General features: G+C 32.5%; 1 long non-coding RNA gene across 8 annotated transcripts; it reads right to left on the reverse strand.

The window, feature by feature from the left end:
• LOC101509071 (uncharacterized) lies at positions 1-1,799 on the reverse strand. 8 transcript variants are annotated; one of them, XR_003472182.2, is made up of 4 exons: positions 1,514-1,799; positions 567-1,268; positions 208-286; positions 1-32 (listed from the first exon to the last, which is right to left on the reverse strand). It is a non-coding gene; the product is annotated as an uncharacterized lncRNA (long non-coding RNA). The 8 variants fall into 8 exon arrangements; XR_003472183.2 differs by having other exon boundaries at positions 1-97; XR_001143699.2 differs by having other exon boundaries at positions 208-1,268.
• Between the last annotated feature and the right edge of the window lie 11,390 nt (positions 1,800-13,189).

Here is a 13,189-nt window from a genome sequence, read left to right on the forward strand (position 1 = left end):
CGAGGAGGACGCGTCTCCGTTCGAATCTGTCTCTGCCATTTTTAAAATTGTGAAATTTTAAAAATGAAACTTGCATTTGCAATCCTTTTCTTTATATCTTCAGATAACATAAATACATGACCATATATCAACAAAAAACTAAAGAGTTTTGGACACAATCATTCAAAACAGATTAGACATAAAGCTTAATTGAAAATAGCTCTATACAAGTAGCAAAGGCGGCAATGTGAACTCTTTGGCTTTCTTCAACTTGACAATAGACTCAAATCTTAGGAAAAAAATGTATCTGCAATTAAAGCAAGTTGCAAATTGAAAATGTTCAAAGAAACAACAGACAATAAACACTAAATCAGAAGAAAATTAAAGAACTAAACAAAATTGAAATTAAGCATTGAATAATGTGGACAAATGTTGATATAGATTAACCTATGCCTTAGAAACACTGTCTTCATTATCTATGAAGTGTAGTGAAAATGGTTTGGATAATTTGGATGCAAACAAGTGTAGAAGTAAAACCAGTTCTACTGATAAACAATCTCAAGATTTCATGATAAATCGGTATTTACCAGCAGCAAAGGCTATGACTTTAAAACCACCTCAACATGCTCCAAGAAAACAACAATATGTTCTGTTAGAACAACCTAGCACCAAATTGGTTAGTGAGGAAAAGAAAACCTTTGTTAACTACAGAAATATCCTTGATATTATACCATTCACCGATCAATACCGAGAAGAGGAACAAGAAGAAGAAGAAAGTGGCCATGAAACTGATGATTATACAAATATTTCAGCAAAGGGTTGTGGATTATTTCCTAGTTCGTGCATTAAGAATTCATTGTGCTTATTAAATAGACAAAAATGAAGAACCAGATTTCCATGTGGTCCTATGAGTGATTGAAAACGTTATTACCTAAAAATGTAGAGGAAACACTAACCAATTTGTCTCCAAAATCATCAATCACAGTGCAACCGGTTAGGGAATTGCACTGAATCTGAAATTAGGCATTACACAGAAGGATCATAATTCAACTTCCAATATTTAACACGTTTTCTGTTCCTGATTAGACTAAACTGAATAATTAAAACTCATAATACCAAAGAAAACAATAGAAAATTAAAGATCGAAAACAGCGAGATACGTGAATTTCCACAAAGAAACATGTAATTTTAGGAATTATTGAATTACCGTAATGATAGTTGATAACTGATGAGTTGAAGTGTTGTACGAGGTAGTATTGGTGATTGAAGATGAAACAACTATCTAAGATCTGCAAGAATTGGTCGATGAGGATATATACAAACACGATGAGATCAAGTTAGAAACATCATTTCCTAAACATACACAACAACAAATCGGAAATTCAAAACCCTAAGCGAAGTTAAAATAAGCTTCAACTCAAATCTCTGCCTCTAAACAAACACAAATCAAGTGAACTAGAAAATTGAATTGAAACGTAATAAGATTAATGTCGCAGACTAACGAGAAAGTAGCATTAGTGATAGAATCAAATACCTCAATAAATTGAAACTGAAATCGACTTAAAAAGCTGAGAAATGTTTAAGGAATGAGAAGCGCAAATCAACATAAATGAGAAGCGCTGAAGGTCCAGAATGTCACGAAGCTCATAAGCGAGAGTTACGAAGAAGACGAAGTTGAGATGGTGGTGGCGATAACGGCGAAGTGCGACGAGGGGCGACGGTGGTGGCTATGGGTGAGGTTTGGTGGCAGCGAGGTTGAGAAAATAAGCTTCTGTGATTAGGTTTGGTGGCTATGACTTGGTTCTGAGATTAGCTTAAATGTATATGATTAGGTTTTTTTTCTACATTTTCCTATTTTACATTTTTTGTGTTTTAAAAAATTAATCAATTTTAATGGGCACAAATAAAATCAAACAACTTTACTTTACCTTTTTACAACTAGATATAATAATTTTTTTGTTGTTGTAGAATTCATACATTTAAAAATTAATATATTTTATTATTCTTACATTTAAATATTAATAACTAAATAAATGTTAGTTATTAATAAGTTTGATTATATTTTAAATTTATTATTATTAAATTTATATGTTTTATTTTTTAAAATTATTTTAAAATAAACGAAAAATCAGAACATTTAATTTAATATCTTAAAAAATTATAAAAAGTACATTACATTAATGAAACAGAGTCAAAATATTCATATTACCAATACACATTTGCCAGTACTCAAGAATTTTTCTTAATTTTTTATTTTGTTTAAAAAACAATATTATTTTATTTATATGAGGTTTAATTGCAGTTTTGGTCCCCTTATTTTAACTGAATCGCGAAAGTAGCCCCCTCATTTTATTTCTCTCCAGTTTTGGTCCCTCAAACATAATTTTGATCCAAAACTTGATGAATTTTTTTTTACAGAGTCAAAATATTCATATTACCAATACACATTTGCCAGTACTCAAGAATTTTTCTTAATTTTTTATTTTGTTTAAAAAACAATATTATTTTATTTATATGAGGTTTAATTGCAGTTTTGGTCCCCTTATTTTAACTGAATCGCGAAAGTAGTCCCTATCAATTAATTGATACTTTTTTCATCAAATTATATTGGTAACCGTTACATTACATCTGATTATTACCATCAACAGTCACATGATGTGTTGCTCCCAAGCCAGGGCACCAAGTTTGGGATACCAAATTGTCAGGACCAGAGAGTATTGTCTGAGCTTGTTGTGAGATAATGAACTAACAGTGGAGGTAAATTATGTGATACATTTAAAAAGTCCTTCTCTACACATTCCAATAGTAAGGCTATTGTCAAATAATGAGGGATATCTATGAAGCACCGACACTGGCACATTGACATCGATTATATTTTTGAAAAAATGAAAAAGTGATTGAACTCAACAATATATGTCGATGTTGTGTCGGTGTCTGACACTGACGTGTGTCCGATACTAGACACGTCATTAATTTGAAGTGTCGGTGCTACCTACTAAATACTATCTTATTACTTAAATTTATGGGTTTCTTTGTTTTTCGAGAAAAAGACAATTCCAGGCTATCATTAGTGTTGAATGAACTGTGATTTGGAAGAAAAATCTAGAGAAAAGGATTGGAGAGGATGTATTGCATTGGTTTGGATTACAAGAAATATGGCCTTGTCAAAAATATTGCTGAAGTAGCATCCAGTTCTTTTTCCAGTCTAGTTGGTTCAAAATGGAATTCCTCCTAGGTGCATGTTTCAAAAGTTCTGTACTTGTAAGTCATTTTGAATTTTGAGTTCAATGTATGTTAATCCAAACAAACAATTTAACATTCTTTTCTCTATGCTTGTAAGTAATTTAACCTTCAAGGCTTGCTTTTTACAAATTAGTTTTATTATTTTCCATGAATAATGGTGTGCAGCAATGAATTACCCATAAATTTTTACAAGATTATATACATTTATTATAAGAGAGTTGGAAATGTAGTTTGAGAGTTTGTGAACAAATATGATTTTGGAAAACACATTTTATGGAATGAATAATTTGATTTAGGCCCACTCGAAATTTGGCTAAGATTTTTCTAAATTTGTATTAAGCACGGTTATACTAGTTGTAGTTGGCACTTTTGGATCGTCTAATCAAAATTAAGAGATTTAAACTTAAGATAATTTTTTTTTTCATTTAATATAAAATACCGATATTGAAATATGAATTATCTTATCTTAATCGGACGGCCTCAAATTTGCCGACTGTGTTATTGCACCGGCTTATGACTTCACACAAGCCGCCATATACGCATGACTCACAATTTTGGTCCCTCTACTTTACTACTAAAAACTACCCATCAATATCTACAAACATCTCCACCAGTGTCTCTCCAACATTTAAGAGTAGTTTCATGAATCTTAAATTGAAGTTGAACATTGTATCATAGTTTTTTTGGATAATTGAGTATGACATTTTATATTTTATCTAAATAAATGATGACAAGGAACAAACATTTCATTTACATTAATTCTATTTCCCAATTTTAAATTAAACTCATTGGGTGTATGATTTAGCCCCAACCACTTTCATGACAGCAAGAAGTCCACTAAGTGAGGTTTGACTATGGTTGTTGAAAGTGTGTCTTTGCCTCAAATTTAGTAATGGTAATCCATTTTTTCTCTTTTCATTTTTTTTGAAAATATGGACTTAATTAAGCTATAAACAGTTTGCCTTGAGATTTAAGGGTTTAAGGGTCATTAATTGTTCTTTTTGAAACAACATATCATATTATAGTTATAGCTATTTGAAGAGTAAACCAACACATGTTGGTCCAACATAATTGTAAGCTTAAAGTAAATTTTGTCTTTAAATCTTAGTTCAATTATCAAATATCGATATTGTTAAGTTTGACGTTTTGTCCTAAGTTCGAACTCAATACTTTATAGTTGTGTGTGTGTGAGTTTATTATAGTATTTATTCTTCTATTTACACAAAAAAGAAAATTGTGGCAAGACTTTTTTAAATAGAAGAGAATTAAAAATAAATTAAAGTTTTATTCCGGAGTTAAGAGTAAAAGAAAATAGAGGGCGTTGACAAAAAAAGTTAAGAAAGGAGAAGGATGATGATAGCCTCATCTTGTATCAAGGGTTTATTTTTCTCCAAAAAAATTAAAACCTATCATATAAGAGAACTCAAACTATGTACTAAAAGGGTTTTGGAGAACTTTTGCAAATTATTCAATTTTTTTTTACTCTCAATTTCTTCAATTTTGGTATCAAGTAAAATTTACTTTTGTCGATTCTGAAGGATCGAGCTTCCCCTTTATGGCAGGATCACTCTTCCTCGTAGTAGTTTAACTCTTGGACTTGTTTCCTTTAAGTGAGATCAGGAATTGCCTCTTTGTCGTTTCTAGGTAAACTGATATTGTAGCCAACTAATAGTCGAATATGTGGTACTTCATATTCATTTTCAAAGATACTACACATAACTCAAGCAATGTCGAACTTCCAACAATACAGTTGTATAAAGATTTGGAGTTCACCACCAAAAACCTCACCTTCAATGTTTTCCTTGTTTCTTTGTCACTGAACGTTACTATCAATTCAACGTGCTCCAAGGGAAGCAAGCTAGTGGAGTCATTGAAGCCTTATCTCTAAGTTGTGGCGTTTTGAATAGGTCTGCATACATAATGTCGCAAGAGCACCCTGTATTGACTAGAACTCTTTGATCATCCAAGTTGGCCATGCACACCCAGACTAGCAACATGTTGTGATGGTTCAGGACTCCACCAACCATGTCTTCTTCGTAAAAAACTATTGGCGCCCTTTTGGGCCCCTTCCATAAAAGGGCCATCTTCGACCCTATTTGTATCAACTCGATGAGTTTCCTCTTTATAGACTTGATGCTAGCTTCCATTGAATTTGAAAACCAGTCGAAAATCACCATGGTAGAAGGAAAGTACTCCTCAGGACTAGAGAAATTTCCATTTCCGTAAGCATATGGTCGTATCCATTGCTTTAAGCGCCCTCTAGTTACTGACATATCTAAAGGGAGGATATTCGCCAATTTTTCCTTTTCCATTTCTTTCTCAGTTTCTGAAGTAGTTTATGCAACCTCACTGTCTTTTTTGGCCTAGTGAGAGATCTTCGAGTCATTTTTTCTTCAGAGTTACCCCTTTTGTTGTTGTGGAATCATGAGATATATTAACTCTTTTTAAAATCATTCTCATGAGCAGAAAATTCCTTTAGCCAAGGATCACGTGCCCAAAAAAATTGACTAGAAGGGCTCATGTGTTTACCTCTTGAAAATCGGTGATACAATTTAAACCTTACCACAATCACTATATACTTGTTGTAATTGTCCCTTCGTCCAAATGTCTAATTGAACGCAAGTCACAATATGCGTGATCTTGCAATGATCAATTCTTTATTTCTCGATCCTATAGTTCCACTTAAAACCAATGAACCCAAACACATATTGATCCATTCTAGCATGACCATGCATTTCCACAGTTTCACCTCATCGAGTGGCCAAGACATAACTCTTGTTATGTAGGATGTACGAATCCTATCTACATCACTCACACATATCCATATGGTTTGTTATAGACCCAACAACCACCTTTATGATTTTGCTGTTACATACAATGTTTGATGGCCTTAAAGCCTACAAATCACCATGTAGAGATCGTAGTGACTTCATGTCAAATAACTACTCACTATAATCGCATGAGAATCACTAGTGACATTACACAAAAATTATGTAGCATCATGGCGGGTCAATCCAGTATAAATATCACACCTTATATTTTATACATATGTGTTGACTTGATATCTCATATCCATGACTCGTGAGATGTGGTCGTCAATCTAATCATATAATAGTCTCGATGTATTATTGTCATCCTAATTAACAACAATACTTTGACTATGAGTATTTTAATAATAATGTTATAATGTTTAATAGGGTCTCATGATCAAGTTATACTTGATGTTTTATTAAATGAATTATCTATTATAAGGACTTTGTTATATTATATTGTTAATAACATAATAAATGATGTCTTGTGCTTATAACCAAAATTAAATGTATGATTTAATTCTAGGATATGAATAATAATCTATATAAAATATTAATTTATATTGTAAACCTCCCCAACTCATTTTTCTCGATAAGTTGTTCAATGGTGTCTTTAAGGTGTACACAATCCTCAATTTTGTGGCCAATACTCCTATGGAACTTGCAATATTTTGTTTTGTCCATCCATATCCTTTCCATTAGTTGTTAGGGGAAATCATACTCCTTCTTCTTTGAATCTTGCATTTGTGCATTTTCTCAAGATACACTCTCTTATGATACCTAGCAGAGTGTATTCGGAGAACCTCCCCGGAGGTCATCAACCTATTTCTTTGGATTTTTCATCTAGGTGCAAGTCTGCATCAGACTTCTCCATCCCTCTTCCACAGTGAGCCTTGGCATATTGATCTTTTCTTCATATTGGATAAACTATTGAGCCTTTGCTAGCATCTCATTCAAGTATCTTGGATCTTTTTCGAGAAATCTTCTTTGTGAACTCACTTATCTCCTTGTGTCCTTGTTCAAGGTTGTACATCTTCATTTTCTCATATGATTTACCTCTCTTCACTTGAATTGTTTCTTTGGTGAATTTTTCAATGTAATCCCTCATTGACTCGTCCTTCCCTTGGTAGATGGCGTCTATTATGATATCAACATTAGCTTTCTTATTAATTATTTACTAGTTTGTGATAAGTTGAGTCTTATTATTGAATCCTTATCACTTAGAGTTAGTTGATTGTCTATTAGTTTGTTTTTCTTCTATTTGGCTTGCAGTTAGCTTACAATTAGACTTTTCTATTTTGTTGCATCTTGTATATATGTATCTTTATCATCACTTTGTAAAATTATTAAGGTATATTCAAAAAGTATCTATTCTCAATATGGTACCAATAGTAAATTGATCAAATATTCTTAGTTTTCTCTTCTTCATCATGGAGGAACTTATGACAGGAAATGCCAATTCCTTTTTCATCTCAAAATATGATAATCCTGGTCTTGTTCTTGTCGCCCACCCTCTCACCAGCGATAATTATGGTTTTTCGCGCCATGCAATGACTATGGCCCTTCTTGGACACAATACACTCGGTTGTGTCGATGGCACCATTCTTGCACCTCAGGAAAACAATGTTCTCTTTCATTTATGGCGTCACAATAGCAACATTGTTGGCTCATGGATTCTTAATTCTATCTCCAAATAAATCCAAGCTTCTGCGATTTACTTGCATCTGCTTTTGAAATCTGGAACGATCTTCATATGTATTTTCATCAAAATAATGGTCGTAAGGTTCTTCAATTAACGAAATATCTCCTCAGTTGCAATCAAGGTTCCTTCTCTATCAATCAACATTTTACCAAATTCAAGGGTTTATGGGAAGAACTTGGGGAATACAAACCCATTCACACATGCAATTGTGGTGGTGTTCAACCTCTCGTTGATTTTCTTCAACCAAAATATGTCATGACTTTTCTGATAGGTTTAATTGATAGTTTTGCTCTGATTTGTGGTCATATATTGTTAATTCATCCCATTCTTCTCATCAATCAAGTTTTTCTATGATCACTCAAGGGGAAAAATAATGTGAAATTGGTAGTCCTGAACCTTATTTGAATTCCCCAATTGTGTTTAATGTGAAAGGATCAAACCTCAAATCTAATGTTCGTAAACGTGTATGTCCTCTTTGTTCACATTGCAATTGCAAGGCCATATCAAAGAGAAGCGTTTTAAACTTAATGGATTTCCACCTAATTAAATAAGTCTCCATCTTCTATAAATCAGGTACCAATTATGCTTCATCTTCTACTGAAATGCAAACCATGATCACTCAACATATCAACATCTTATTGCTTTCTTCCAATATCAAATGGGTAAGGCTACCACTCTTGTCGTTATGTGTTTCACCTTTCTTGATTTTCCTTCTTTTACATATTCCCTGAATAGTTCCAAAAGAGATTTTCCAAATCGTTGGATAATTTATTCTAGAACCATGTCACATATTTTATACAATCTTGACATGCTTAATTCATGTACTTTTATCAAATAAGTTTGTTACTTTACTTAATTTTTCACAATTCAAGTTTTTAGCAATTATGAGTGTTACTCTTAATCCTAATATCCAATTTCAACATGTTCTTTACGACTAATTTTTTTGGTTAGTGCCTTAACTCAATCTTCTAGTCTACAACTAATTTTTTATAATGATTCTTTTGGAATTAAAGATCCCCTATAGAAGAAAATGATTGGTAAGAGTGATCTTTATCATGGTATTTACATATAATATCCTATTTTTAGTTTGGATTCTTCTATTCATCATGTTTCTTATATTTCTGCACTTAAATCGTGCATTGTATCCACTTATCTGATCACGCTTCTAGTAATAGTAGTTTGTGGCATGCTCATTTAGGCCACTTATCTGGTCCTGCATTAAAGGTTGTTGCTAATAAAATGGATTTCACAATGCCTTCATCTTTTAAGTCTTCTCCTAGCAACATTTTTCATTTGACAAAGTTTCATCATTTGCCTTTTCAATCTAACAATAACTTGGCTAAAAAGAATTTTGATCTAATCCGTTGTGATGTTTAAGAGCCTTTTGCCCATCCCACTTACAATAATAAATCATACTTCTTAACTATTATCGATGATCATAGTCATTTTACTTGGTTATATTTGTTAATTTAAAATATGAGAAGTCTCAAAGTATAAAACAAATTTTTTCTTTTGTATGTACCTAATTTGACTGTGGCAATAAATATATTCACACTAATAATTCCAACGAGGTGGCTCTTAATAATTTTCTGCATGAACTTGGTTCTCAACCCCAATATTCTTGCCCTTACCGACCACAACAAAATTCAATGGGGAATGCAAGCATAAACACCTTTTTAATGTAGCTCGTGCACATTATTTTCACTCAAGAGTTACTGCCAAATTCTGGGGAGATTATTGTTGGAACCAAGTTGATTTTATATTTAGAATTTTGATGATAATAAAAGTATTTAATGAGAACAATATATTTGACTTCAAAGAGTATGAAAGACGATTTATAAATTGAAGAAATTCTAAAATAAGATTTTATTCAAATTTATAATTGAAGAAGATATGGTCAAGATTTGAAGAAGATTTAAAGAATGTTTGATCAAGATTTGTAGAAGATTTGTCTACAATAAAATATGAACATAATCAATCTGAAAATTTTACAAACGCAATCTGAACAAATTACCAACAAAATCAATCTGAAGAATTTTCAATCTCAATCTAAACAAAAAAAGAACATAATCAATTTGAAGAATTTACAAATGCAATATGAACAAAATATAATCCAGAATTAAACAAGGACTAAAATGAAGCCCAAATTTTAACTATAAATAGATACTCAATGATGAAAAAGAAAATCATCGAAAAGCAGAAAATAGTAGTCTTAGAGTTCAAAGAGAGATATATTTGTTCAAGTTAAAAATATTTTCTGTGTTCTTTTCTTAGAGTGTTAGTGTTATTATTATTATCAGTTTTTTAGAAGCAATCACTTAAGTTCCAATATTTTATATCCAACCCGATAGTGGTTTAGTTCCTTCTTCAATTCGGGGTTGTCAAATTGTTAGGAGAAGAGTTGGCTTGTAGGGTCAAGGGTGTTGTTCCTCAAAAGTCTGGGGTTGTCAGACTATTTGGCAAGACTGTTTTGGAAGGTCAGGTGCTTTGTAATTCAAGGTATTTGAATTAGTGGATTAAAGCTTTCTGAATTAGGGGACTAAATTTAGCCAAGTTAGTGGTGAACCAAGATAAATCTACGTGTCAAATTAATTATGTTTTCATTGTTTGTTGCCTTTGAATCTGATTAATTCTACTCTAAGTAAGTCACCAACAACCAAACTAATTTTTAATTTATTTATAAATTATCAAAAAGTTACCAACTTTTAAAAACACAATTCAACCACCCCTTCTCGTGTTTGCATCCTCAATTGTGTCTCGACTGCAGCTCATATTATCAATCATACTTATTCTCTCCACTTGGACAAGCAATCTCCTTTTGAGATTCTTTATTCAATAGCTCCTATATAATTGTGATTATCTTTGTGTATTTGGTTGTTTGTGCTATGAATCCATCATTCAATACATCAGAAATAAATTTTCTCCACGCGCAGATCCTTGTGTCTTTCTTGGATACCTATCTAATTTTAAGGGATTCAAACTTTACAACTTTTCCTCTAGAAAATTCATTATTTCAAGGGATTTATTTGTCATGAAACTTTATTCCCCTTTCACACCCTTTCACATACAGATCTTGCTCCTAACTTTCTCCAACACATTGTCATTCCAAAGCTTGTACCTGATTTTCTTCTACATCCCACTACTCATGTTGTTTTAGATGCCTCGTAGATTTCTAACCCTCATGATTCAGAGCATGATCATATTGACCAACTTCCACTTGATTCTTATTTACTAGCTCCTTGTACTGTTGTTCCCTCTAGTATTAGACAATCAACCAGACCACACAATCCACCATCTTATCTTAATGACTATAACTGCACCACCAAATACCCAATTCAAAAACATCTCTCATATTCCAAACTTTGCCACAATTATAAGCCTTTCATCCTCTAGGTTACTTCTACCTATGAACCTTAATTCTATCATGAGACAATAGAATTTGATGATTGGAAACATGCAATGACGTCTTAACTGACAAATTTAGAAGCAAATAATACTTGGACTTTTTATGCCTCTCCCTCCTCACAAGTGTGCCATTGATTGAAGATGGGTTTATAAAATCAAATATAAAGCAGGTAGTCGCATTGATAGACATAAGGCACAATTGGTTGCCAAGGGTTTTACGCATCAGTCCGATATTGATTATCTCCACACCTTTTCTCTTGTTGCTCGTCTCACCATAATTCGGATATTGCTTGCTTTGGCTATTTAAAAACTTGGCATCTTCTCCACCTTGACAATAATAAAGCAATATTAAATGGCACCCTTGAGGAAAATGTATATATGAAGTTATGAATTGGTTATCCCATTGAGGGGGAGATACATAACATAATTTGTAAACTAAACAAATCTATTTATGGTTTGAGATAAGCCTATCGCCAGTGGCTAACAGACAGATTCAACAATTGCTCAATTTGGCTTGAAACCTTGCACTGCAGATAATTCTTTGTTTAGCAAAGGTTAAACCAAGTCTCTAATCATCCTTTCGTCTACGTTGATGATATTATATTGGCAGGTCCTAATCATGAGTTGTTGCATCATACTCAACACCAACTTGAGAAACAATTTAGATTTAAGGTGCTTGGAAACCCAAAATATTTTCTTGGTTTAGAGATAGCTAAAGCAAACAAAGGCTTTCATTTATGTCAACGAAAGTACATTTTTCCATTCCTTAAGGAAAAAAGATTTTTTGGGAGCTAAACCTTTGTCAATACCTATGGATCCTAACATGTCTCTATGTGAAAATGATAGTGAACTACTTACAAATCCTACTCAATACAAAAGACTAATAGGGAAACCTATGTATCTAAATGTTTCACGGTCAGACATAACCTTTGCGGTGAATAAACTTAGTCAATTCATGAGTAAACCTTGCAAACTTCATTTAGATGAAGTTCGTAATATTCTAAGATACCTCAAATCTTCCTCAGGTCAGGGACTTTAGTTTTCCACAAACTTCTTTTTGAAGTTATCTGCCTACATTGATGCAAATTGGGGTAGTTGCATGAGCACCAAAAGATCAACCACGTGATATTGTATTTTCTTAGGAGAATCATAGATATCATGGAGATCATAAAGGCAACCAACAATGGCAAAATTGTCTACTGAAGCAGAGTACAGGGTTGTAGCAATGCTAACTTATGAATTGCTTTGCCTTAAGCAAATATTAAAAGTATGGAAAGGAATATATCTATTACTATGGTCTATAGTGATAGTATATCAACCATTCATCTTGCCACCAATCCTACAACTAATGAAAGATCAAAACATATTGACATAAATTGTCATTTTACTTGAGAGTATGTTGCTTTAGGATTTCTTAATCTTATTAGTGTTCCAGCCAAACATCATAGTTGATCCCTTGACCAAAGCTTTGCCTCGGACTTAGTTTCATCAGTTCATTACCAAGTTGGGCCATCATGTTATATTTCTCCCAACATGAGGGGGAGTATTATGATATCAACATCAGCTTGCTTATTAATTATTTACTAGTTTGTGATAAGTTGAGTCTTGTTATTGATTCCTTATCACTTATAGTTAGTTGGTTATCTATTAGTTTGATATTCTTCTATTAGGCTTGCAGTTAGCTTGCTGTTAAACTTTTCTGTTTTGTTTCATCTTATATATATGTATCTTTATCATCAATTTGTAACATTATCAAAGTTTATCAATAATATTCCAGAAGTATATTCAAAAAGTCTATATTCTCAATAGCATCTAGACTAGTAGTGGTCTTATGCTGTTGGAGGTTGTGACATATGCGGTGAATTGTTTGCATAGTTCATTACATGAACCAATGAAGTTTTACCTCAACCCTTTAAACCAAACCATAGCTTCTTTCTTGAGTGTTTGAACAAACAACTTGCATTTAAGTGTCTGTCATAGAGCAAATCAGGACAAATTAGTCAATATCGATAAAGATTATAGAAGAAAAATCGGTTCAAAATTCTTGATC

Source organism: Cicer arietinum, chromosome 4, assembly GCF_000331145.2.
Source record: "Cicer arietinum cultivar CDC Frontier isolate Library 1 chromosome 4, Cicar.CDCFrontier_v2.0, whole genome shotgun sequence".
Taxonomy (NCBI): Eukaryota; Viridiplantae; Streptophyta; class Magnoliopsida; order Fabales; family Fabaceae; genus Cicer; species Cicer arietinum.